Here is a 26,110-nt window from a genome sequence, read left to right on the forward strand (position 1 = left end):
CACCTAGAAAGTGGGATGCTGCCCAGTGACTTCAGGTGTAGGAATAGGCTGAAAGGAAAAAGAAAACCGTGGAAGAAAGAAGCAGCTGTACCAATTACAAAGACATCAGTATTGAGGAAGATATATCATTTATTGTCTTAATCAAACCCACCTAGAGCAGAGATTTTCTCCAGATAGGTGGAATTAAATCTGGACAGGGAAAGATTTAAGATTTGGGAGAATTCTGGCTGTGGTGATCAGGAGTTCAGCATGTGCTGAAACTCCAGCCAATTTTACGTGTTAAGGAGTGTGTAATCAGGCAGAGAATGACATGGCCAGACAGAAAAGAAGCTCTGAAAGCTGGGAGAATTGTGGGAATACTGTGGTGTTTCAGTAAGTGAAGAACACTTCAGGGGGAGAGTAGGAGCCAGTGAGGCAAGTGCTTGGAATGTGTAGCAGAAAGAATAAAGGAACTGAGGGTCAAGTGACGACATGCCCACTCCTTTCTTAAAACACATCACAAAATTGTATGATGGATACAAGACATTCCAGGGGTCTAAGTTTAACTGTCAACTTGACACAATCTAGAATTTTATGAGAATATAGTATTAGATGAGGAGTTGCCTAGGATACATTGCTCCATGGACTATTTGGAAGAGATTTTTTTTTTTAATTGTTAATTGGTACAGGAGGGGCCAGACCACTGAGGGTGGAGCCATTCCCTAGCCAAGCAGCCCTGAAGTTTCTAAGTAAGCTGTGTGAGTGCAGGCCTGCCATATTTGTTTGGCAGTGAAGTGAGTTCTTCTGCTGTGTGGGGTAACAAGCAGGCCTGCTTTCAAGTTGCCGCCTTCAATTCATATGTGGGTTTTAGGAAATGAAGGACTCCGGTCTGGAATTGTAAATCAAATGAACTCTCGCCTCCCTTAAGTTGGTTTTGGTCAGAGATTATTGCAGAGCCACAGAAGTGGAATTGGAACACAAACTTGTTTCATGATCAGTCAATTAAAAAATATGAAGATGTCAGTAGGGAAGGCTCTTATAATAATTGACAAAAATAACTGTACCCTGTGGGATAAAGTCCTATTTCTCAGTTCCATGAAACAATACAAAGAAATAGTGGATAGCCCACATATAAGAAGGAGAGAAGAGGGAGAGACAGACAGAGTGAGAGAGCAAGACAGAGCAAAAGAGAAAGAGAGAGCAAGAGAGAGAGAGAGAGAGAGAGAGAGAGAGAATTTTATAGGGAAGGAAAATTAAACTATTTTTAAGGGGCCATGCCTGAAAGGGAAAAAGGAAATGTTGCAGTTATATTAATCTCAAATTTTTTAAATAATAAGAATATATGTAGATATCAAAAGCTCTAAGAATAAAGAACAAAGAACAGCAGTGGAAGAATTGCTGCATATATAACATTACTATAACAAATCAGTTTACATCAGGGTATTGCGTCATGTCAACATATTGTCTGACTCTAGGCGAGAAGGTCAGAGAGTCAGAAGATCATCTTCAGATGACAAATTCAATGTCAGCCCTGACTCAAAGAATGAACAGGAAAAGGGAAAAAAAGAAAGAAAGAAAAGAAAAAAGGAAGATTCTGATGTCTGTAATCCAAGTCACTGTGAGGCAGAGGCAGGAGAATTGCAAGTTCACGGCCAAGTCTACAAGCTCACGGCTACACGATGTGCTTGGGTTATCCCATTGGGTTATCCCAGACTACATAGTGAGACCTCTATGCACATCTACAAGCTCACAGCTACACGATGTGCTTGGGTTATCCCAGACTACATAGTGAGACCTCTATGTCCGTAGAGAGGGAAATGAAAACATGGGAAGTAAGGATAGTCCTAAAATCTGGCGTTGGGAAGCCAGGAACACATGCCATTAGCTTCTCCTATACCAGGATGCTAATTCTCTCTACACACAGCCGCCTACATCGGATGCCCTTCTCAGCGGCTTTCAATGTGTGGACTAGCTCTCATCATGCAGTCTAGGGTGGCCTGGTAATCTCTATGCAGCTTTTGTGTGCTGTTAAGATTCGAGAATATCCTAGGCAAAAATATCTACACAACATGTATTTTTCAAAAGTTTCTAGAGTCGATGACCACATCACAGGGCCACTTGGGAAGGTTGTGTCAACCTTGTGATTAGATCTGACTCTTGATTTTTATATTAATAATACTCAGTGCTTGATATCAAAATATGGTTTAATTAATAGCTACTCAATTCCAAATTGAATGTCTTATAAATAAGACATTCAATTTGGAATTGAGTAGCTATTAATTAAACCATATATATATATATATATATATATATATATATATATATATATATGGCATTGAAGTATTTTCTCTTCAAAAAGATTCAAAACTGCTATTAATTAAATCATATATACACATGCATATATATACATGCATATATATATATATATATATATATATATATATATATATATATATGGCATTGAAGTATTTTCTCTTCAAATAGGTTCCAAACTGCCAAGCACTCTCTTTTATTAGCCCTCATAGGTTATGCCACAGAACCGTGGCTAAGAACAACCAAGAGATTTTAAAAAGGACAGACACACAGATACAATGAAGCTACAACATGAGAGGTTTTCTAAAAACTACCATTGCAACCTGGCCCCTCAGTGTGTTTATTATGTATGTACAGCACAGTGGAAAAGGTTGGCTAGTCCCTGTATAAGGTATCTTATACAGAGATGAGTAGTCTCTGTCATGTTTTATAAGAAGGAGAGAGAGAGAGAGAGAGAGAGAGAGAGAGAGAGAGAGAGAGAGAGAGATAAGAAAGAAAGAAAGAAAGAAAGAAAGAAAGAAAGAAAGAAAGAACAAAAGAACGAATCAGGAATGTGTTGGTAGAGTCATGGTATGGTGAGGTGGAAGTGGATGCCTCTGTGGGTCCACTCTAAGGCTTCCCTTCCCCCTAAGGTACCAGCCATAGGATGGATATTGTATAGAACAGAGTCTATTTAGGGTATGGGGAGGGGAGCTAAGGCAGTAGGGACAGAGAAAGGCAGAGAGAAAGAGAGAGAGAGGGAAGGGGAGGGAGGGAGAGAGAGAGGGAGGGGGAAAGAGAGAGGGAGAGATATTTTATACTGAATCAGGCATGGGGCAGAGCCTAGAAGAAATGCTAACAGTCTCCCTCTGTAAACATCTGGGAAGGGTGTGGTATGAATTTGGGGGACCAGCTGTGGTTCCTTGTCCCCTGCTTTCTTCCACTCAGGATGTCTATACACTGCTGCACAGCTGGCTGGAAGGATGAAGCTGAAGGCCTTCTCTGTCGATCTTCAATGAAACAGCTCTCTGAGATGATCTTAGCTTGTGCACATGCCGTTATTTGGGGTAGGCTTGTAAGCATCCACTTTATTCAGGGAGAACCGGGGGTACATACGGACATGGGGAGTGGGAAGGAGTTTTCAGGGTAAATGAAAATCATTGGCCAGGGCTTAAAGTCCTGTGAGTGCCTCATTTGCATGGAGAGGTGTTCCAGGAGTTCCAGATAGTTGTGTGGGGCACGGGTAGAAGTGGAGTTTGGGGGTGGAGGAACTTTGTTGGTCTGCCAAGGACTACTCAACCTTCTCCAGGTAGAGTGTGTAGGGAGACAAGAGTTCCAGACACAGTCAGAGAAGGGGAAATCGTGCTGGTAAAAGGAGTCCTCCGTTTTGCAACAAGCTTGGAGGCACTACCCTGTCACTGTAGGCTGCAGTTTCCCCACAGAAGAGAAAGCTACAGTTGCTAGTATTTAATTGTTAAACACTCATAGAAAGTACATACACAGAGAAAAGCTTTGCCATTCCTCCTGAGCCTGAGATACATGAGTGATGGGTTTGTCAATTTCTCCATGTGACAAAGGTCTAGGTAATCCTTAGCACGGACATTTCCAGGTCACAATATGCATTCACTTGGACTTCTGTGTTCAACGCTTCCTCCTTATATTTTCTGTGGGTTCATAACACGGGATAGCAGATTACTTAGCTTGTCAAAGCTGAATCCTCATAAGTTAGCTTAGCAAATGTCTGATAGACTACATGTCTGTGAAGAGAGAAATATGCCAGAGAAATGCTGTTATGAAGAATGATTTTGGAGAATGTGTTTAGAGATAAATCAGCCTTAACTGCCCCTCTAAAATTTCAATGTAACTCACAATGCCCTGTGGGGGGGAAATTAGAGCCAAGAGGTGTGATAATTTGAACAGCCCGATGCTGGCTTGTGTAATAAATATTTCTTTCATAAATCCAGTAGTGTCTTGACCTGTGGCTAGTCAAGACTTAGCTACTTAGGTAGAATGGGGATTATTTTCAGTGTCTGAAATTATAGACATGGATGGAAGGAAATCCTGATTCTAATTAATGAGTGATCAACAAAAGAATTATATAACTCTCATTTGTAAAGGTTGTCAGTCTTAAAAGTTCTCCAGTCTAAAAACAGTGAGAGCACTTGTTTCTCTGCCTATGTGGATTTCCTCAGCTTGTGAAATACAGGTTGAACCTTCGTGAAATCTGCTTCCTTATTTGAGCAGCCAAAGGTACCTAAAGCTAATGAGGATGCAATTTCAAAAGCTCCTAGTGTAAACAACAGGAATCAGGCCCTACAACAGATCTGCATCAACAAGTCTACAGAGGGCTATTGCTTACGTCCTTCAAACAGTTTCATCATGTTAAAGCAAGAGAGACTCTCTGTCCTACCAACTCCCCAGAAATTCACCCATGAACAACATTTTACTAGCCAATGAGAGTTTTGCTTATGTAAATAGACTCAGAAACCTAACCTATGGCATTTGAGAAAGCTAGGGCTTCCTATGAAAGTCATCACTGTTTTGTGGGAGTGTGGGGTGACAGAGACAGTCAGGCAACCCACAGGGAGTACCAGGTAAAAGAGAATGAGTAAAGACTATGCTCCAAGTTAAAGAAAAGCCAGGATTGAGCTTAAAACAGAAGTAACAGCAACTAGCCACCAAGAACCCTCAAGGACGCTGTGGGCATTGGGTTCACAACAGCTCGTGTAAAGTTCCATCCCATTCTACACCTTACAAAGCACTTCAAGCGAGTTATGCCAGCCACAGGCCTCTCCTATTCCAAAGCCCTACACCAGGAAACCAAAATAAAAATAAAAGCATTCCCAGAAGTTATTTTGAAATTTCTGTCAGTCTTTTTTTTTTTTTTTTTGGAAGGTGGTTAAAGTGGTTAAAGTTTCTTCGAGCTCCCTGAAGTCCCCAGTTATGAATGACCTTGTTTCCTGGTTTTAAATACCCATCATGCTTTTTCAGCATTGGCACTACCGACCTTCAGGGTGAGATAACTCTTTATTGTGGGCAGATGTCCTGTGCACTGGAGGATCCTCAGCAGCAACCCTGCTTTCCACCCTTGATGCCAGCAGCCTTTCCTCCCTCCAACTGTAAACCCTGACACTTTTGCAAATATTGCCAGATGCCCCCGGGGAGAAAAGCTTCTCTGACACGGGAACTATGCTTCTCGGTGAATAAGAAACATGAGGTTAATAAAGCAAGAGAATTTAATAGCTGTTTTTATTCTAATGAATTCATATGTGTATATGTATATATGTGTTTGTGTGTGTTTATGTATAATGTATATAGATATTATATATAAATAATTTGAAATTGCTGTTTAACATACTGTCTTTTTATTTAAACACAGTGTTGTCAGTTTGACATTGAAAATGCAAGTACATTCTGACACTCAGTGTACTCAAGAAGCCAACAACCTTGCTTGGCATATTTTGAAATAATTTCATCTACCCCTTTCTATGTTGGCATCGTTTTACACTGTGGAATTCATATGGACACAAGTTCTTTCCCAAAGGTCAGACTGGATTCTCTTCTTTTCTTTAATTCTTGTAGGTATGAAGACTGGCTAATTCAAAACATCACAACAGACTACAGTGACATTGAACAAGACTCATGCTGAATATTATGAGTCAGATGTTTTTCTTCTATGTCCTGAAATCAGAATTGTTATTGGCTCAGTGTCTTCCAAGCTAATCATAAAGGCAGATGTCCTCCAGTCAAAGCACCTTGGGAAATAGCTGGATGTTTGTAGAAATTATGTCAATTGAAACAGAAATTCAGTGAAAACAACTGAGTACGAGAGTCATGGAATTTAGATACTTGATAGAACTTCTGCAGGAATTAGTAATTTAGTAGAAACAAATGCTAATTGGGCAGAATTCAGATAGAAGAGGCTTTATTAACAAATATCTGAACTCCAAGGGAAAACAGAATGTCAACCTGACCCTAACAGAAGCTTTGAAATCCAGAGAGATCATCGGGACAGAGGATTACAGACTTTGGAAGTCACCTGACTTAAAAGAAATGGAAATTGATAAGAAATTGGTCGAATTGAGAATGCAGTGGGAACTCGCACAGTATTTTGAAGCTATCTTCTTTCTAACAGCTTTTATCCCACGTATACTCCAAGCACACTCAAGGCAAAGTTGTCAAGTTAATAAGCTCTGAACTATTTATCTTGTTCCTTTTACAGTGGATTTACAACCCTTTACCCTTGCTTTTAGTTACACTTGAGGAAAACTTCCCCATAAGGTATATATCTCCTACTTCTCCATAAATTTTATGTGCCCTTAAATGCAAAGTCCTCATAACTTTTAAGCAGTTTTTAGGTTAGTTAGAAACCTCAATTGCAATTTTTTTTTTAATCTTATTACTCTTCAGAACAAAGATTGGAACATTCTGAATGTATGATAAAGATCCAGAGAGATGCAACTGCTTCAGGTTTGGGGTTGAAATATTATAAACTCCAAAGAGAAAATTACTTAGCTTTGCAAGCCAGGCTGAGTTTGTGGGTTATTTTATTATATTTATCCGTATGTGTGGCAATTGTCGTACATATCAGCCACCGATGTTCTTACTGTATTATGCCTCAGTGCACGCAGGGAAACCAGGAAGGTAGTAAAGGCATTTGCTCGGGACCTGAAGCTGACCAACAGAAAGGTAGATTCCAAATCCCATGTTGGCTTTGTGGTCAAGACCCTTATGAAAGTCCCCTGCCCTCTGAATCAGAAGGAAGCATTCAACGTACATGATGCAAATCTTGTACCATGATCTAGGGAGTGGAAAAGTCCAAAGGTAGACAGAGGGAGGGAGTGAACTTCGGGAAATCAATTTTATTGTATTGTGAGATGCAGGTCCAAATGGCCATAACCTAAAAAGAAAAGGGAAAAAAGAAAAACTCAAGATTCTGCTTATTGTGGTTGATTTTAGTGTCAGCTTACCATAAATTAAAACCAGCTGAGTAGGGAGCCTCACCTGAGGAAGTGTCCTGATCTTCTAAACTGATTGTGAAGACCTGCCCCAAATGTGGGCGGCGCTTCCTATCAGTCCTGATGGAAAGGGCGGGACACAAGAGGATTACTTACCTTTTCTCCCTTGGCAAATTAATTTACCCCGTGGCCTCATCTGCTAATTCCTTCTGTGATGTCAGAAACAGGGATCTCAACCTGTATCAACTGCTAAGGGCCAGCATGCAGCTCTCCAGGAACCCTCCAGGTCTTTTCATACCAGACCTGGACTGCGGAGGAATCCGGCCAGCAGGACCTAACAACCACCAGGCTGTTGGCTTCCCAGTTGTGGAACACTGTTGTCACTATGTCGACCTGTGTGTGTGCTTTTTGTTTTCGTTTTTTTTTCCATCCTGTTCCTCTTAGAACACTAACTATATGTGCTGTAAAGCTTCCTGGCCATGGTGTATGGTTTTCTTCCTAAGAGTAGCCTCAGGAAGGCCTTTACCTGAAAGCCTGGCCAGAGGGAAGCTAGGGGGTTCAAACGGTGTTTCCATTTCAGGGCCTAGATCCTCACAGCAAGGATGTCTGCAGAGGCCTCTTCCCTCTCTGCGTGCACCCTCCCTCCGGAGGGCTTGGGGGCCAGGGGGAAACGTGGTGATGTCTGCTGATGCTCACAGCCTCTGGCTGCACTGTGAATATCAATGCCTTAGCACACGACCTTGGAGTCTCCTGTCTTCTACCAATACTCAAGCTAATATTGTGGCTTGCAAAAAAGGGCATACACAGTTTCTAGGATGGAACAAACATAAACCCTCCTCTTCTTATACGGATGCTAATAATGCAGAATCTGATGAGAACAAAAGATGACATTGGTCCCCACCCCTTGCCCATGGAACTCCAATGGATGCCTGAAACCACAGACAGTAACAAGCCCTATATCTGTGACTGTTTTCTTAAACTTTGTGTACCTACTTGTGACAAAGCTTAATTTATAAATTAGGAACGGTAAGAGATTTAACATAACTACCAATAAAACAGAATATTTGTAATGACATAGTATATAAGTTAAGTGAGTGAAATCACCCCTAAAGTTGATGCTCGCAGAGTGAACACACCCTCTTTTGATGAGGTAGGACGATGCAGAACTGTCTCCTTAAATAACACAAAGGCTCTCCAAAGATTAACAAGTGTGGTTATGAACAACGGAGTCATACAATGGAAATAACTGCTCTGTGGTGAGCTGAGTGCATATTCAGTAAAGACACGACACAGAGGATAATACAGGACACCTCGAGACAGTCATTCTTGTCTGTAAGGGTCAATGGCAGGGTAGCACTAGCTTAACATTGGAGAGCAGCTGTTGGGCCAGCATCTTGGCAGTATCCTTTGCTGTGGGAGACTAGAGTGGACATCATACAACACTGTGGGTCTATCATTGTCTTTGTGTATAGCTCTTATGAGACACCCAATGGAAACTCCCCTTTTCATAAATCTTTTCATAAACATCCCTGCTTTTAAACTGTGTTTGTTTTCTCAGTGTCAGGCCATGACCAGAGAGCCTTCACATTGGTTAGGATGATGCTCACTCACTGTTAGCTGCAGCTAAGCGGGTGATAGAAACTTCAGAAAGCAAAGCACCAGAGGACCACTGGGCAGGTAACCCTTGAAAGCACACAGCAAGCCTTTTCCCCCTGCATGGCTTGAAGGGTGTGGCTTCTTCAAAGCTTGGCTGCTTAAATGTCAATTAAATGATTCACACAAATGAGCCATTTTCTTACAGAAAATGTAAGCATCTGAGTGATAAGATCTCAGGTTCAGATGTAATTATGAGTTACTCAAAATAAAAATGAACATAACTATGAAATGACTCCTTCTTTTAAGCCACTATAACTATAATTGGAATAATTTTAGGTTTAATTTTAATCGCCAAGAAGTTGCTAATTATAGATAATAACATCATTTTCTTTGGCTCAAGAAAATATTATTCTAAGAATTTTATAAATTAGCCCATGAATGGTGTGTACTTTTATATTATATATCTGTTTTACAAAAATGAGTTCTAGTGAAATATTTCTACTGAAATTAAAAGTAATGATGAATTCTCTCAAGAAATTCAAAGATAGCTACAATGAAACTCTTTTCTAGTCTGCCCTTTATGTTTGACTGTTCCCCCTTTAGTTAGATATATTTGAGTCTAGTGAGACTCAAAAAAATGTCAACTTACCACTTATTTCCAAGAGTAAATATTACCTCCTAATACTGCAATGAATTTTCTCACCATCAATGGAATTTCCTCACCGTATTGAAAGACAAAGAGAACGAAAGCACAGTAGAAACTGTCACGCTTTTGTGTATAAGAAAGTAGCAACTGAGAGTCTCCACTAATCTGCCCTTGACTGGTAAGTTATTAGCTTCCTATGCATCCACCTAGGAGACTGTGCACTAGCTAGTTACTGCGTGTGCACGTGTGCACGTGTGCACGTGTGCATGTGTGCTCTCACATACGCAGAGAGAGAGAAACTTCTAGTCTAGAAAATGCTAATCAGAGTAAACCAACGAATTTCCTTCGCTAGTTTACTTTTCAAACAAAGATGAGTTTTGTCTCCATATTTTGACACCATAGTCACTACACAAATCCATAAATACTAACCATTCTGTCAGTTTTGTGCTGTTTATATGTTTCAGGGCTGTCACTTTCTATTGGACAAACGAGTATTGAGTCACCCACGGAAGAGGCTCATGTTCCTTGCCCAACAGGCTTCAGATGCCAAAAGTACAACCCCAGGGGAGATTTTTCTCCTTCCTTGTTAGCATCTCTCTTAGTTTTGTTGTTGTTGTTGTTTGTTTGTTTGTTTTTTGTTTTTTCGAGACAGGGTTTCTCTGTGTAGTCCTGGCTGTCCTGGAACTCACTCTGTAGACCAGGCTGGCCTTGAACTCAGAAATCCGCCTGTCTCTGCCTCCCAAGTGCTGGGATTAAAGGCGTGTGCCACCACCGCCCGGCTAGCATCTCTCTTAATGTTGTCATTGTTCAGGTCTTGTTTATGAGGCTCTGTTTTTATGAGACTATATCACAGCAGGCTTTCCTGTATCCTGGCTCTTATCAACTTCCAGTTTATTCTTCCACGTTTCCTAAACCACTATAGATGTGTCCAGTGTGTGTGTGTGTGTGTGTGTGTGTGTGTGTGAGAGAGAGAGAGAGAGAGAGAGAGAGAGAGAGAGAGAGAGAGAGAGAGAGGGAGAGAGAGAGAGAGAAGAGAGAGATTGTGTTCAGTAACTGAAGAGATGCTTCATTGAAGATGACAGTAGCTATACTCAAATATAGGTGTAAGGCAAACATTTAGAATATAACTATGAATTAAACTGGTCTAGTGAGTGCCAGTAGTTGGATTCTCCCCAAGGAGCCATACGTGACATCCTTAGCCCCAGGAAGTTGGCTAGGTTTCTAATACCAGGCATGATTTCCTTCCTGCTGCATGGGCCTTAAGTCCAATTAAAAGGCTGTCAGTTACTAGCGCCATGTGAGTGCCAGCAAGGGCTCCTTCACAGAGACCTTGCCATGCTGGCCATTGCTGCTTTATAGATGTTTCTGCTGGGTAGGGCTGTCAATCCTTCCCTTGGCAGCTTGCATGCATCCTCAGACACCTTGAGAGCTAGATTGCATGAAGAAAACTTTAAGGTTAGATCCAGCTCAAATATTCAACGTCTTCAGCAGTGAGAGCTTACCCCCAAGCTCTGAGAGGCAACAAGGGGCAATAGCCACAGTCACAGTATTTTGAGACATCATTTGGATAATCCTAACCAACTGCTTTAAAGGAAACTTCTCATGTCTGGTATTGAGTCTTTTATAAGCCCATGTTCCTGTGGGAATTCCTGCCGGCTCTAGTGGGACTTTAAGATTATATAATATATATGAAGATTATGTATCTATTGCATGTAATACACACATATATATGTATATATATGTATATTGATATGAGGTGAGATAAATATAAACTAAGAAGATTCCTTGAGGCTTTAGTGTCATTGAACCCTGCTCCACCCTTCTCTTTTGTATTGATCTCCAACGCTCCTCCAGAGTTGGACCCTCCTTCTGTTCTTTTCATTTCCAGATTCATGACACCAATATCCTGCTACTCCCCTCTCAAGTCACCACTCACTAGAGCCTGTATATTTTCCCCATTTCTATGTTCACATCTGAAGATGTGAAGCTCAGAGAAGCAGACGAGAGGGAACAGGCGCCATTTGTCTTTGTGAGTCTGGGTTACTTCACTCAGTGCAAAACTTTCTAGGTCCATCCATTCACTTGCAATTTCGGTTTCGTTTTTCTTTACAAATAATAATGCTTCACAGTGTGTACGTACCACAGTTTACAGATAATAATGCTTCACAGTGTGTACGTACCACAGTTTACAGATAATAATGCTTCACAGTGTGTACGTACCACAGGTTCATTACACACTCATTTGCTGAAGGGCATTTAGATTGTTTGCAGTTCCCTCCTGTTGTGAATAGAGCAGAAATGAACATAGATGTGCAGCTGTGTGGAGGAGGGTGTCAAGTGCTTAGGCACATCCCCAAAAGTGGTACAGCTGGGCCATATGACAGATGGGATATTAGGGGTGTGTGTGTGTGTGTGTATGTGTGTGTGTATCTGTGTGTGTGTGTCTGTGTGTGTGACTGTGTCTGTGTGTGTGTCTGTGTGTTTGACTGTGTGTCTGTGTGTGTGTCTATGTGTGTGTATCTGTGTGCGTGTGTCTGTGTGTGTGTGTCTGTGTGTGTCTATGTGTGTGTATATCTGTGTGTGTGACTCTGTCTGTGTGTGTGTCTGTGTGTGTGACTGTGTGTCTGTGTGTGTGTCTATGTGTGTGTATCTGTGTGCGTGTGTCTGTGTGTGTGTGTCTGTGTGTGTGTCTATGTGTGTGCCTGTCTGTGTGTGTGACTGTGTGTGTGTCTGTGTGTGACTGTGTGTCTATGTGTGTGTATATCTGTGTGTGTGTCTGTGTGTATATCTGTGTTTGTAACTGTGTGTCTGTGTGTGTCTATGTGTGTGTGTGTGTGTGTGACTGTGTCTGTGTGTGACTGTGTCTGTGTGTGACTGTGTCTGTGTGTGTGTCTATGTGTGTGTGTCTGTGTGTGTCTGTGTGTATATCTGTGTGCGTGTCTCTGTGTGACTGTGTGTCTGTGTGTGTGTCTGTGTGTGTGTCTATGTATGTGTGTGACTGTGTCTGTGTGTGTGACTGTGTCTGTGTGTGTGTCTGTGTGTGTCTGTGTGTGTGTTTATGTGTGTGTGTGTGTGAGACTGTATGACTCTGTGTGTGTGTGTATCTGTGTGTGTGTGATTTCTCCATACTGATTTACAAAGTAGCTGGACCAGTCTGTATTCCCACAACAGTGAATGGTGTTTCTCTTCCCTACAACCTCACCAGCATCTGTTATCATGTGTTTTGTTGACCTTAGCCATCTTTATTGAGTAAAACCTCAATGCTGTGTTAATTGGCATTTTCCTAATGGCTAACTTTGATGAACACTTCGAGTTATTCCTTAATTATTTCCATGTCTTCTATTGAGAAATTTCTGTTTAGATCTCTCCTAGCCCTCTTTTTAAATGGGTTGCTTGTTTCCTAGACTTTTTTAAAATTCTTTTTATATTCTGGATACTAATCCTTTTTCAGATGTATAGCTGGTAGATTCTCTCCCAGCCTCTGGGTTTTTCTTCACTCAACTGATTGTTTCCTTGGCTGTAGAGGAGCTTTTTACTTTTATGAGGCCCTGCTTGCTAATTATTGGCCTTAATTCCTTGGCAAATGGAGTCTAATTCAGAATGTTTTCTTCTACACCTGTATCCTGTAGGGCATTTCTGATGTACTCTTCTACTAGTTTTAGTGTTAAAATTTTCACATGTAAGTCTTCAATCCACTCGGTGCTGATTTTTGTGGGATGACAGACACAGGTGGAACTTCATTCCTCTTCATGTGGACATCCAGTTTCCCCAGCGCCACTTACTGAAGATGCTGCTTTGTCCCCGGTGTAGGCTTTTCCTCCTGCTCAGGTGGCTACTGCTATGTTTGAATACTCACATCGGGGTCGTCTATTTTGTTCTGTTGGTTTGTATATCTGTTTTGGTGTCAGTACCATGTCATTTTTATAGAACTCTATAATACATGAATACACTTGTACCTTAACTTGTAAATTAGCTTTAAAATGTCTGTAATTCGTGTATTTTATGGGAGATGTCTTCATATGACCAACACAGCTTGAGTTGAAAAGTTGAGCTCATAGGGAGACTCCTTCTGTAATTTCTGTAGCACAAGGCTGTAAACTCAACTGTCTCAAAAATAATCTAAATTTGAATCCCGATCAAAGGCAGTCACTGTTATGATTTTTAAAAATTACTATTTTAAAAAACCTATTAGTTAATCTTTTTGTTGATGTGATGAAAAAGCTGACCAAAGAGACTTGGGGGGGGGGGCCATTTATCATGACTTACTGTGCTAGTGTACACTTGATAATCACTGTTAATCATCGCAGTGATGAGTAATTCCAGCCATACTTTTCACAGTACTTCTAGTTACTCCCTATTTGTAACCAAACCGTTGTAGGCTTAGTATTTTTCTTTCTTTCTTTTTCTTTCTTTCTTTCTTTCTTTCTTTCTTTCTTTCTTTCTTTCTTTTTTTTTGTTTTACCTTGAAAGCACTATAGGAAGGTTAAACCTCACCCCTCAATTTCATACCCTTTGTAGTAACTGGAATCCTGTATTGAATCTCTTACATACAGAAAAAAAGGTCAATTTCACTGTAAATATCATGTCTGTCATTGAAACAAAACATTGCTTAGCTACTGGCATGTGTAGTTACCCAACTATCTGCTTCCCCAGGGTCATTTGGAGTCTTAAATTCTAGCTGTCTTCAAGAACCCTGATCCAATAACTACAGATCTATGTGCATAAGAAACCACCCTCTGCTGTCAAGAAGCCGTGTGGCTGTCAGCAAATAATTCAGTGTCTTGGGATTCCCGTTTCCCATTTACAGAAGGATTTAAGGTTATTGTAAAAATTACATGTGATAATGTATACAAATTATACACACACCTTAAGCGGCTTCTTATTATCTACCTTTTCTGTGTTAGTTCCTTTAATTCTTTTTTGTATCTTCGCCTAAAAAATTCTTATCTCTCATTCAACTTTCCCTTTGAATGTTTCAGATGTCTTTGGATTGGATTATCCATTCTCTGAAGTGCTTTAATGCTTCCTAGAAGTAAAGGTGGTAAGACCGTCTCTTGTTTTAATGTATATGCATGCATTATGTGGTTCAGTATGTGTTTGGTTGATAAACCTTAACTCGTTCATTCATCAGCAATGGGAACAGAGAAGGCAGTGCTCCGAACTCAGGATTCAGTTCACACAGGATTTATTTAGTTAATGTGTGTTTTGGAAACAGCAGTAGAAACATGAATGGGCATGTAAATGGGAGATCGCTCATCAGGGAGCCTCACCAAGTACTGGGTTTATGAAAATTCTTCCAGCTTGGATCAGAATTTAGTGTCATGCTATGGGTTGGCCAGACCTTGGTCACTCTGATCCAGCAGAGAGAAGGTGGTCTGATAGGCAGAGGTCTCGGTTTCCAATTGCATTAATGTGATTTATTCTCCAGTCGTACAATATAATTGTATGTTTCCCACATAAAGAATTTAGTTAAAGGTAAGCCTGAAAATTTATATGAGTCAAGCAGGAAATAACAAAGATTTTGTTTTGCTATATTAGTATTATCATTGTTTAATCTTCAGAAACATAACTCTAAATTTTCATGAGAAATACATGGCAGAGAGCTTTTTAAAGCATCAGCTATCCTTGCACAGCTCTTAGGAACATAAATTGGGCTCTAGTTTGGGCAATTTCTACACAGTACACATTAGGAATTATTTTTTTTTGACAGATGCTTTTTACTGGAAAAAAAGAAAACAGTGATTTCTTGGTATCTACTCACTTTTCTCACAGACCCATGGATAGAGTTTCTCAACCTTTTAATGACATGTTTGCAATTTGAGCAATTGCCCCATGACTTCCCCCCTCATATTTAGTCTGTCTAGACATCCATGGGCTTTTAGAAGCCATGCTTGCTTTGCTCGAATAATGATCTAAACAATTGCCTCATTCTTTGAAGTAAATCCAAGTTGTGTGCACCAAATTTATTTATTCAACAAACTTTTAGATCAGCTCCACGGGACAGATATTTAAAAGTCTATGGGAAACCACTCTGTGTCAGAGCTATTGGTCAAGGAAGTCCTGGAGTCTGGAAAGGATACAGGCTACTGCTATTGCCTCAGTTGTCCACAGTAACTAGAGGGCAGAACCCTTTTGCCCAAGACACCACACAGGCTTGTTGTTGGCCATTGAGAAAGTGCACTGAGTGAGCTAGGTAATTCTCCCTTGCTGCCTGGCTTTCATGGTCCTGGAAGGTGCTCTGTATGGTGCTGGGAAGGAAAAGACTTAAATGGACTGACCCAGCATTGGGTCATAATCGCTGTCACACCAACCTACCAAACAAGATGTGCAACAGGTGCAATCGTAGCTGTTATGGGCTAACCTACTGCCTTGTTATTAGACGTGGGCTAACCTACTGCTTTGTTATTAGACTTGAGGCTTGTTCCACAATAGAGAATCCATGCTGCTACTACAAGCCTGGTTAAAAAGCCCATGGCTTGGGGGGCAGGAGGCACAGGCCTCAGGATAGGGGAAACTGACTATTGTTACCTTGATAAATGGTCATATCTTCAAACTGCCTTAATACCACTTACATTTCTAGCCATAGATATGAGCTGCTCCCAGCTCTGGTCAGAGAAGCTTCTCTTGCCGTTGGGTGGCAGTCAATGCAGACCCACAGTTGATCAATGTGTATAGAATAAGAGACTCCCGAGTGCTCAGATCTAAACATGACAGCAACACCACATCTCCTTCCCCAAGAGATGGTTAATCATTCAGAAATAGGGGGCAGAAAGAAAAAGTAAGAGCCAGAGGTGATGCACATCTGCTGTTAAACAAGGCTGTTGTACACACGAGCTCACAGCCGCTGTTACTGCGTGCTTAAGACTTGCACAAGATCAAACCATCTAAATCCCAGCATGGATGCAGAGGGACTCATGAAGCCACACCCCTAGCTGGTGAGCTGTTTACAATTGATGGCTACTGGAGGATCACATGATCTAGTCCTGTACCGGTACAGGAGACTTCGTTTGCTTAGGAACTAGTCCGACGCTTTTGCCCCAGAGGAAACAGGGCACGCGCATTTTAAATCTTAGTCTCAGGCACTCGTGTGAGGCATTTCCAAATCTGTTCCTTACCGTGTGTAATATTGTCACGACGACATATTTAAAACGCCTTAGAACACAGGAACTTTTTTTTTTCCACTTCCATGGCTTTGATTTTCCTAGGAAAATCTGTTCACTGTTGGGGAGCTGAGTATAAGAGGAGTTCAGACTAGAAGATATCACAGTCAAAAAACGTGAAGAAGTGAGATGGATACGCATGAGTTATCTACACAGAGGAAGGTCTGGGAAGCTGTAAAGGACACATGTGAGTCTCGGGAACACCGATCACTGAAGATCTTCAGGAGTCTAGTCTCTTTGGAACTCAGAAGACTAACCGATTTGCTACTAGAGACAACTTAACCCTAGTTTTTAATCCCCGTCCGTACTTGAAAAGGTTTATCTTTCCACAGAACTTCTGCCAAGAAAAACACACATTCCAAATATAAAAGTATTGCCATTTTCAAGAAACTCTGGGAGAATGCCCACAGTTACAGCACCGGTGACAGGTGGTCATGCAGACTTAAGCAATACTGCCCTCTAGCGGAACTACAGGTTATGTGGGTGCTCAGTGGTCCATAACATACCGGGCTCTACCATATCTCACTGAGTCTGCCCTAAAAGTAGTGTGAGAAGCTGTACCACAGTCATAGCGTTGCTCTCCCTCGTGTACACATCTATTTATGCTACTATGTGTTCAAGAGAATTCAAACAAGTGTTAAAAAAATCAATTGCTCCCCAGAGATCTAGGTTCTAGAGAGTCGGCTGACATTTCCGTCTTTAAGCGCCACCTTAACCCACAGAGCAATTGGCTTGTCACTGAGAAGTAAGGTATTAACAAAAACAGAAATGGCAGGCGATGCTCTGGAAACCTGGACAGAACTACATAAATCTCCAGTGCGAGTCTTTTCTTAGCCATCAATTTCATAAAACCAAAGGAGAGAGCAGTGTAGAGCAGCGCCTCCAGAGGAGCTGAGCAGTGTGGTGGGGGCTGTGGTCCGTGATCCTAGGTAGGAAGTCGTAAAGAGCAATTCAGGTAGTGGCCCAGATAGCGTCGCGTACTGCAGTACTGTAGTATTACTGCATACTACAGTACCATCGTGTTATCTACTAGAGTGCTACATACAGGACAGCATGACAGAGGACAAGACAAAACTGATGAGGAGAAGGATGGCCATCCGAGTGTCTCAACCGTAACACCCTTCACTGTAACACCCTTAGGGACTTCTCAAGGTCACACTTAGATTCGACTTAATTCTCATGTTTCTTTGTTCATGTCCATACGCCCTTGATGCGTGAGCATTCCTTCCTCCATTGATTGAAAGGCACCTGTGAGGGTTTGATATTCCTAATAAATTTTACCAAGAAAGGAGCTATCTCAGTCAGTGTCCTATTGTTGTAAAGAGGCACCAGGGCTACAGCTACTCTCATAAGGCAAACATCTCTTTGGGTCTGGCTTCTGGTTTCAGAGGCTTAGTCCATTATTATCATGGTGGGAGACATAGTAGCACACAGGCCGAGAGGGTGACGGAGAACGACGACCTGAAGAGTTCTACACCCAGATCCGCAGGCAGCGGGAAGAGAGAGAAGCCTCTGGGACTGCCTTGGCTAACTGAAACCTCAAAGCCAACCTCAGTGACACATTTCCTCCAACAATGCCATGCCTACTCCAAAAGGTCCTAAGCCTTTCAAATAGTGTGATGACCCCTTTTGAACCCATGGGGGCCATTTTCATTCAAACCACCGCAGATTACCTAGGCTTAAATGTCACTGTGTGAATATTTTAAATAACTAATTCAATGTGTTTTTTTTTTTTTCCCGAGGATCTCTGTATATTTGATTCTGTTTCCTTGACCTAATTTTGATAATCGTAATGTTTAGAAGTTTGCCCTTTGCTTCACAGTTGTCTACCAACACCACATTTTTATATTTCCATCTAATTCTTTTTCTTTGTGTGGTATCAGTACTGGTGCTCTCTGTTTTATTTCTGACTGGGCACTTTATTTCCTCTTTTTTTATTTGCTTTTGTGAGAAATATTTTTTGAGTTACATTTTCTACAAGTCCGGAAGTACTGCTGTATGCTCCATTATTAGTTTCAGACAACATGACCCACTTTATCTGGGTAAGAAAAACTTCAATATACAGTATAGGATGGTCACTAAGATAACCCAGGATATTACTGTGAAAACAAGACCAATGGAGCCATGGAAAATGCTTTGCTGTGCTATAGGGGGTTGTTGTGCAGCCAAAAATGGCCGACTAAAAAAAAAATGAGACAAACAAAAAACAGAACCCTATAACAGCTGCCATAGCAAACAAATTCACGTACTTTTCCTGTGGTCTGCGTGTAGACTCTTTGAAGCAGTGTTTACCGTCATCCTAAACTGCTCACTACTTAGTATGTAAATCACATGTAGAAACCTGGTTAAAACTTAGAAACAGAAGAAAGGCTGGAAAGGGACTAGAAGGTTTATTTTTCTAACTATTTTGTACCAAAAGTAAAAAATGGAGATGGTTTGGATGGCACTGAGAAAGCCTGCTTTTGCTTTGTGCTCATAACTTCCAAGCCTGGCTAATTTCCATTCCTTAGACCTCATCTCTCAAAAACACTCTCCTCAGTGACCATGGGGCCAGGCACACTCTCATTATTACTCTACACATTTTAGGAAATTCTTAATATTTGTCTGTTTTAGATGTTTTTCCCTCAGCCCTTAGCACAGTTGATGTCTGTGCAAAGAAGCCTATGGTCCCTAGAAAGCATCCATGTCTAAACCCTGACCTTGACATTTACTTTTTATTCATTTGACCCAATTTTATGTTATTCTTCATGCAGGGTGATTTTATTAAGTATTTAGTCTCTGAACAGCGACATCATCTTTCGGATGAAGTCAATGACACCTGTGTATCACGACCAAGTCCCCAGCACAGAAGGAAGTATGAATGGTTTAGGTCAGCCCTGATCAATGAAACTTTCAACAGTGATGGAAATATTTTATGTTCACACCACCTGGTGGGATCATGGACAGGTGCCTCATAGGAACATCAGCAGTCACCCGTTCTTGAACTTCATGAGAGTATGGGTTTGGCTTTTTAAAATGTGTACTTAATGAATTAGCAACTGACCAGGTGTTCTGTGGCTTGTTCCTGGGCACCTGGACCTTTGTCACCATGACTTTTCAATGACTGTTGTTGAGTTGTATTTTAAAATCTCAACACCTTCATGGAAAAACAAAAAATGCGGCAACACCTTGGAAGTCTGAATTATTAAATCTTCATGATTCTGTATGCACAATGCCGGGCAGACTTAGCAATAGATGGCCGAGTGCAAAGATGATGGAGGATCAAGGAGCCCTGTGACAATACAACAGATATCATGCAGCTAAGATGCACAGAAAGAACAAATACTAATAGTCAGAAAGACCTATGAGGGTGATGACAGGCCAAGATCAAGTTGTTCTGGTAACTTGGATAACAAGAAGCCAAGAAACAACAGAACAATTGAAAGGAAAAAAATTCCAAATATTATGAAAACTAGACTTCTAGACCCAGGAAAAGGAACAAAGCAGAGACAGGAACACAAAGGGCTAAAAAGCCTAAAGAGAAAACCTGGTTGTGGGGGCTTACAAAAAAATGTCAGGCTTCTTAAGCAAGAGCACACAAGACAGAAAGGACACAACAAAACCTTTGATAGATAAAAAGGAAAGGCTGTTGCCATACATTCTTTACCCAGAAAAAAAAAAAATTCAAGTTCTTTAAAATGGAAGTGGACTTCCAGCTTCTGGTTGAGGATATAAAGTTGGCAAAAGCTTAATCTTAAAGCAACTACAAGCCAAGCCAGCTAGTCTACAAAACAATAACTTTGAAAAGTCCATTGAAAAGCAAAGATCACAGGCCAGTGAATAAACCTGAAACCTGAAGACAAACAGACCTCAGCATCAACTGCTAGCTTCCTGAAGGAAATGGCTGACTATAAAATGTGGCAAGAGTGATTCAGCCTTTCTGTTTAAGCACTAGGTAAGGACTAAGTGTGGATTAGTGTTAGGTTTTGCAGCCATTCAAATGCTTTTCTGTATGGACTTCATCAGACATTCATGAAATATATCCAGAATGGAAAAATCATCTTCAGATGATTTGACTGAAGAGTGGTTGCTTTCATCATAGGAGAGGTACAAAACCCTGGATATCATCAGTCAGAAAAGAGCATTGGAAAAAGGACCCTCCACATGGGTGTGTGTGTGTGTGTGTGTGTGTGTGTGTGTTTGTGTGTGTGTACGTCAATTCTAGGAGCATGAGAAAACATTTTGCTAGAAACATAAAGAAAATCTATATACTTTGGCTTATAAAGAAATATTCTTTCTGAATCACTAATATTTAATTCCCATGTAAAACATAAGATCATTGAAAGAAATACCAGCCCTTCATCCAGCAATGTGAAGCTTAGCTTAGCTTAGCATAAAAAGTCTCAACTGCAACAATAAACATATACTACTGTGCACCTTCTCAGCATCCAGTGACAAACAACCATGATGTACTGGGGGAATGGATAGGAGAACAGAGAAAATCTGCTTGGGGCCACAGGCCTCTAGAACACACTTCAAACTGAGGATGGCACAGGAGCATTGGAAAAAGGACCCTCCACATATCCCTAAACTAAGCCTACGTGCCACTAGAAGACTTCTGAGCATGAGGTCCACTGGGGATGACAGTGATGATAACCTTCAGACAAATTAAAACAATAAAATCTAAAGAACTGAACCAGAAATAAAGTCAACACATATCAGGCTCAGTAGACAGAGAAGGAGGCCTGCAATGGGGGAACATTATACACCTTAGTTCTAAACACTAAGAAACATACAAAAGATGGAAGAAAGAAGAACTGACTATTGAAAGGCAAAACAAGAAAAATACAAACATTATCAGAAAACAATATAACCGACAAAATCAGGCATGGTATTTAAAATGATTATGATAAACAAGATAATGGTTCCAGTGGGAAACACTAGTAGCACGGCTGAGCCCAGGAGACTTTGATAAAGACTGACATGGAAACACGACATAAAATAATGATACACTTGATCACTTATAAGTAGGAGATAGGAATCTGTGGCTGAAAAAGAGTAATCAATAGAGAAGAAATGTGGCATAGCACAAAAGTGTGTGTGTGTGTGTGTGTGTGTGTGTGTGAGAGAGAGAGAGAGAGAGAGAGAGAGAGAGAGAGAGGGAGGAGAAGGAGGAGAAAAGATCTCTATATGGGTCATCATAAAATACAAGAACATATATAATTAGAATCCCATGTAGCTAAGACACATCAAAAAAGAAGTATATGAAGAGTTTATGGTGGAGTTTTTAAAATTCATGAAGATATATATCCAAGAAAAATGGAGAAACCAGAGATACATCAAAAAATAAATAAATAAACTATACACAAAGCAGGAATGCAGGACCCAACAAATTGCAATTGAATAAGAAGAAGGAGGAAGAGGAGGAGGAGGAAGAGGAAGAGAAAAAGGAGGATGATGAGAAGAAGAAGAAGAGGAGGAGGAGGAGGAGGAGGAGGAGGAGGAGGAGGAGGAGGAGGAGGAGGAGGAGGGAAATGAGAAAAACAAACAACAACAACAAAACCCATGGAGTTCATTATCCATTGGCCAACTCCTCCTGAACATGAGGCCTATCTTGGAGCAGTTGAGATACCTAATGTCACTCTATTGGAGAAAACTGATTTTCCTCTTTCAGTGGGTATGAGTGACAGTTTAGTTACTTCCCTTTATCCTTTTGTTTTCTTGGTTTGGGTAACTTTGTTGTTAAATTGGGTTTTTGCTAGTTTTTTGAGGAGGAAATTAAAGTTGGGTGGTTAGGCAGTGGGAAAGTATCTAAGAAGACTTGAAGGATTGGAAAAATATGATCAAAATACATGTTTAAGTATGCTATAAATAATTAAAGTGTAATATAATTTAAAAGGAAAAAATAAAACAAAAATGTAATATGCACATCTAAGCTCATTATAGTCCAAATTCAGGATATCGGTGTTAGAAAAGGTAGAGACTGAAGGCACTCAGAAGAAAAAAAATCTGTGTCCAGCTGGGCGGTGGTGGCACACGCCTTTAATCCCAGCACTTGGGAGGCAGAGGCAGGCGGATTTCTGAGTTTGAAGCCAGCCTGGTCTACAAAGTGAGTTCCAGGACAGTCAGGGCTACACAGAGAAACCCTGTCTCAAAAAACAAAAAACAAAAAACAAAAAACAAAAAAAAAAAAAAAAAAAAAACCAAAACAAAACAAAAACAAAACAAAATCTGTGTCCAGACAAATAAAAGTAGGATCTATAGAAGAAGTCTCATCAGACTTATTAAGACTAGGATTTACATAATCATCTCAATAGATGTCAATATGGCCTTTGGTAAAGTCTGAAATATCTTCATGCTCAAAGCCTGAAAGAAAGTTAGGAACAGAAAGAATATAGCATAATGTAATCATAGCTTGTAGGCGGAGCTAAGATGGGAGGAGTAAGGAAAAGAAGAGGAGAAGGAAGAGGAGGAGCTAGGAGGAGGAGACGAGAGAGGGGAACATGAAGGCGGATATTCACATGTCTCCTGCAGTCAAAGGTAGTTGGTATATCTAGGTTGGGTATTGGGTTACACCTCTGATTGAGTGGGCATCTTGTTATTGATCATTACCAAATATATAAGCCTTTGGATAAATCTAAGCATTTAGAGTCTCATTTGTCCCGAGCCCGTGTGGATGGCAGGATGGTCTGGGCAATGCCCAGCCTTGTGAAGACAGTGCAGAAGATTAGCAGAGCAATCTCCCATGCTGGCGTCTCGTGGGTGGCAGGGCTGGTGTTTCTGGCTGGCTGTTTCTGGCTGTGGCACACATGTGGCCTCTGGCCATGGTGGCTGAGCTAGGCAGAGCCTCTGCAGCTTAAAAACATTCGGCTTGACCAGTGGCCATTTTTAAATAATTACCGCAAAATGGCTAGTGGTGTGTTGAGAGGAAACAGGGTGGTGAGACCTTTGCCTTCATAAAACATGTGTCCCCTGGTGGATGCCCATATGATGGTTCTATGTAGCAGAAAGCAAGACATAGGACTTACCTGGAGGAATCAAGTCACTGGGCATGCATTTTGGGAAGAGACTGTGTCTCTGGACCCCTTCTTACTCCTCTGCTTCCTGGAGCAACTTCACTCCACAGAATCCGTTTTTATGATGTTTTGCTTTGCCATGTGTGGTCCAGAATCAATAGAGCCACAGCCATGGATGGGAGCCTATGAAAATGCAATCGTTGAAGTTGTTTCTCAGATGTGTATTTGTCAGGAAAACAGAAGTCTAACACAACCATGGCTGTCTGGTGGAAACGACAATCAAAATCATTTTGTTTGTAGCCCACTTTTAAACAGAATGTGCGGCTCTGATGGTGTGTGGAATAGTTGAGAATTCAAAGCGTATGGGGTTGAAGAGAGAATTCAAGATTGTCACTGCAGCTATCAATAAAATAAATAAGTGTTGTGCCTATCAGCTTGAGCAAAAAAACCAGTATTTGAGCACATTAATCCAGACATAAAGCAATCCATGGCACGTGACTCCATTTGTCCTAAACATACTTTATGATAGGAATATAAAGCATTTCTGTCAGGAACTGTGTTATTAGCAGATACATGGGAAGTTTCTGCATTTTTATAGCCATATATAGATCTGCCAATGTCTCATGTTTATCAACCTATCAAACATTTACTATTACAATGCATTAATAACATTGAATTTAATACAAAAGAATAAGTAATATACTGCCTATGAAAACAGCCATTATGTCTGACCTAAAACACTATTTTCTTTTATTGAATTTCGTGTATTCATCTGAGTTCAATGACTGTAATTAGCACAAAAATATTTTCTATTTTATTCTTCTCTTATACAGTGAATCCTCTCCCTCCACTCTTTATGGTCCTCCACTCCCATCTCCCTTGCCCTTTTCATTTCCCTTTAGAAAAGAGCGGGCTTCCCAGGGATACCAACAGAACACATGTTACAATACGACTAGGCATAAACACTCACATGAAGGCTGGTTGAGGTAACCTAGCATAAGGAAAGGATCCCAAGAGTGAGTAAAAGATCCAGAGACACCCCCACCCCTAGGTTAGGAGTCCCACAAGAACACCAAGCTACACAACCACAACAAACATGCAGAAGACCTAGCTCAGACCCATGTAGGCACCATAATTGCTTCTTCAGTCTCTGTGAGCCCCTGTGAACCCATCTTATTAGATTCTATGGTCCTTGACATGACTGACTCTTAGAATCCTTACTCCTCCACTTCTGTGGGGCTCCCTGAGTTCCACCTAATGTCTAGCTGAGGGTCTCTGCCTCTGCTCTTAGTACAAAGATATTATATAAAAGATAAAATATTTACACACTGGAGATATTAGAATACGTCTAAAATATTATCTCTTGTTTGCCCAAAGTATAGTACAAGGAAATAAGTTATTTCCTCTCTGCATTGCACTCAAAGTTTGTGTCTTTTTTTTCCCCAATAAGACAAGTGAATTCAGAGAGTATCTGGGTAAAAGAAAATACCTTCCTATCCTGTTGCCAGTTCTTGGCAAAATCATTGAAGAAGCAATTTTTTGGCGTGATAACTGACAAAGACAATATGCTCTGGCAGTAGATAACAGTCCTTTTCTTGGTGCAGCCTTTGGATGAACAGCTACAGAATCCGTGAGCTGGAAGAACAAAATTCAGTCCTTCCAAAAGCCATGGGGAAGTCTGACCAATTACTTCAATTGGGGAAAAAAACTTGGTGTAAAAAAGAAAAAAAGAAAACACTGATGCCTTTCTTCCATTTATATTTTCCCTAGTAAAATATAAAATTTGAACTATTTCAAAAATATGAACTTACTGCGCTCATAATTTCATCACATGATTTGCCTTAAGAAAATAGAATAAGCAAGCGGCAATCATTCTATTATTACCTCAAAATATTAAAGAGAATATTGGGGAGACTGGGAACAGGTTGACATCGGTGCTGTTTCAGTTTTACTACCTATCAAGTCAGTTCATCTACTTCTACAGAGAAAGTTTCTCAGTTTTTGTGGTCCTTAGAGGTATGCTTTGCAATTTAAGAGGGAAGCAGGGAACGCTCGAAGCATGCCTCAGGACCTGGCTTCTCTGATCAAAAAAAAACCCTCACAATTTGGTGGCATGCCAATCATTGAAAAATAAAAAATTTCTCTTACAAAAGTCTCTCGCTGAACAATGTATTTTGAGGATGAAAAAAAAACCCAAAACGCTACATCTGTATCAGGTAGGTTTACATAAGGAAAGCAAAATCTGAATAAACAATACAGTAAGCTAAGTCCGATCACACGGGGGAAGGGTTTAGGTGAGAAAAGTTGAAGGGGTCGTCAAAGACCATCTCGCTATGTAAAACTATACCGGGTATGGTACCGAGGACCGGAAGTACTTCTGTAAGCCTGGTGTGTGCACTGAAATGTTGTATCTGCCCTGTACTCTCCAGCCAGGGGTTTACTGAAAGCCCTTCTCGCTGCTTTCCAAGACTCCCAGGAGTTCAT

Source organism: Arvicanthis niloticus, chromosome 22 (assembly GCF_011762505.2).
Source record: "Arvicanthis niloticus isolate mArvNil1 chromosome 22, mArvNil1.pat.X, whole genome shotgun sequence".
Classification (NCBI taxonomy): Eukaryota; Metazoa; Chordata; class Mammalia; order Rodentia; family Muridae; genus Arvicanthis; species Arvicanthis niloticus.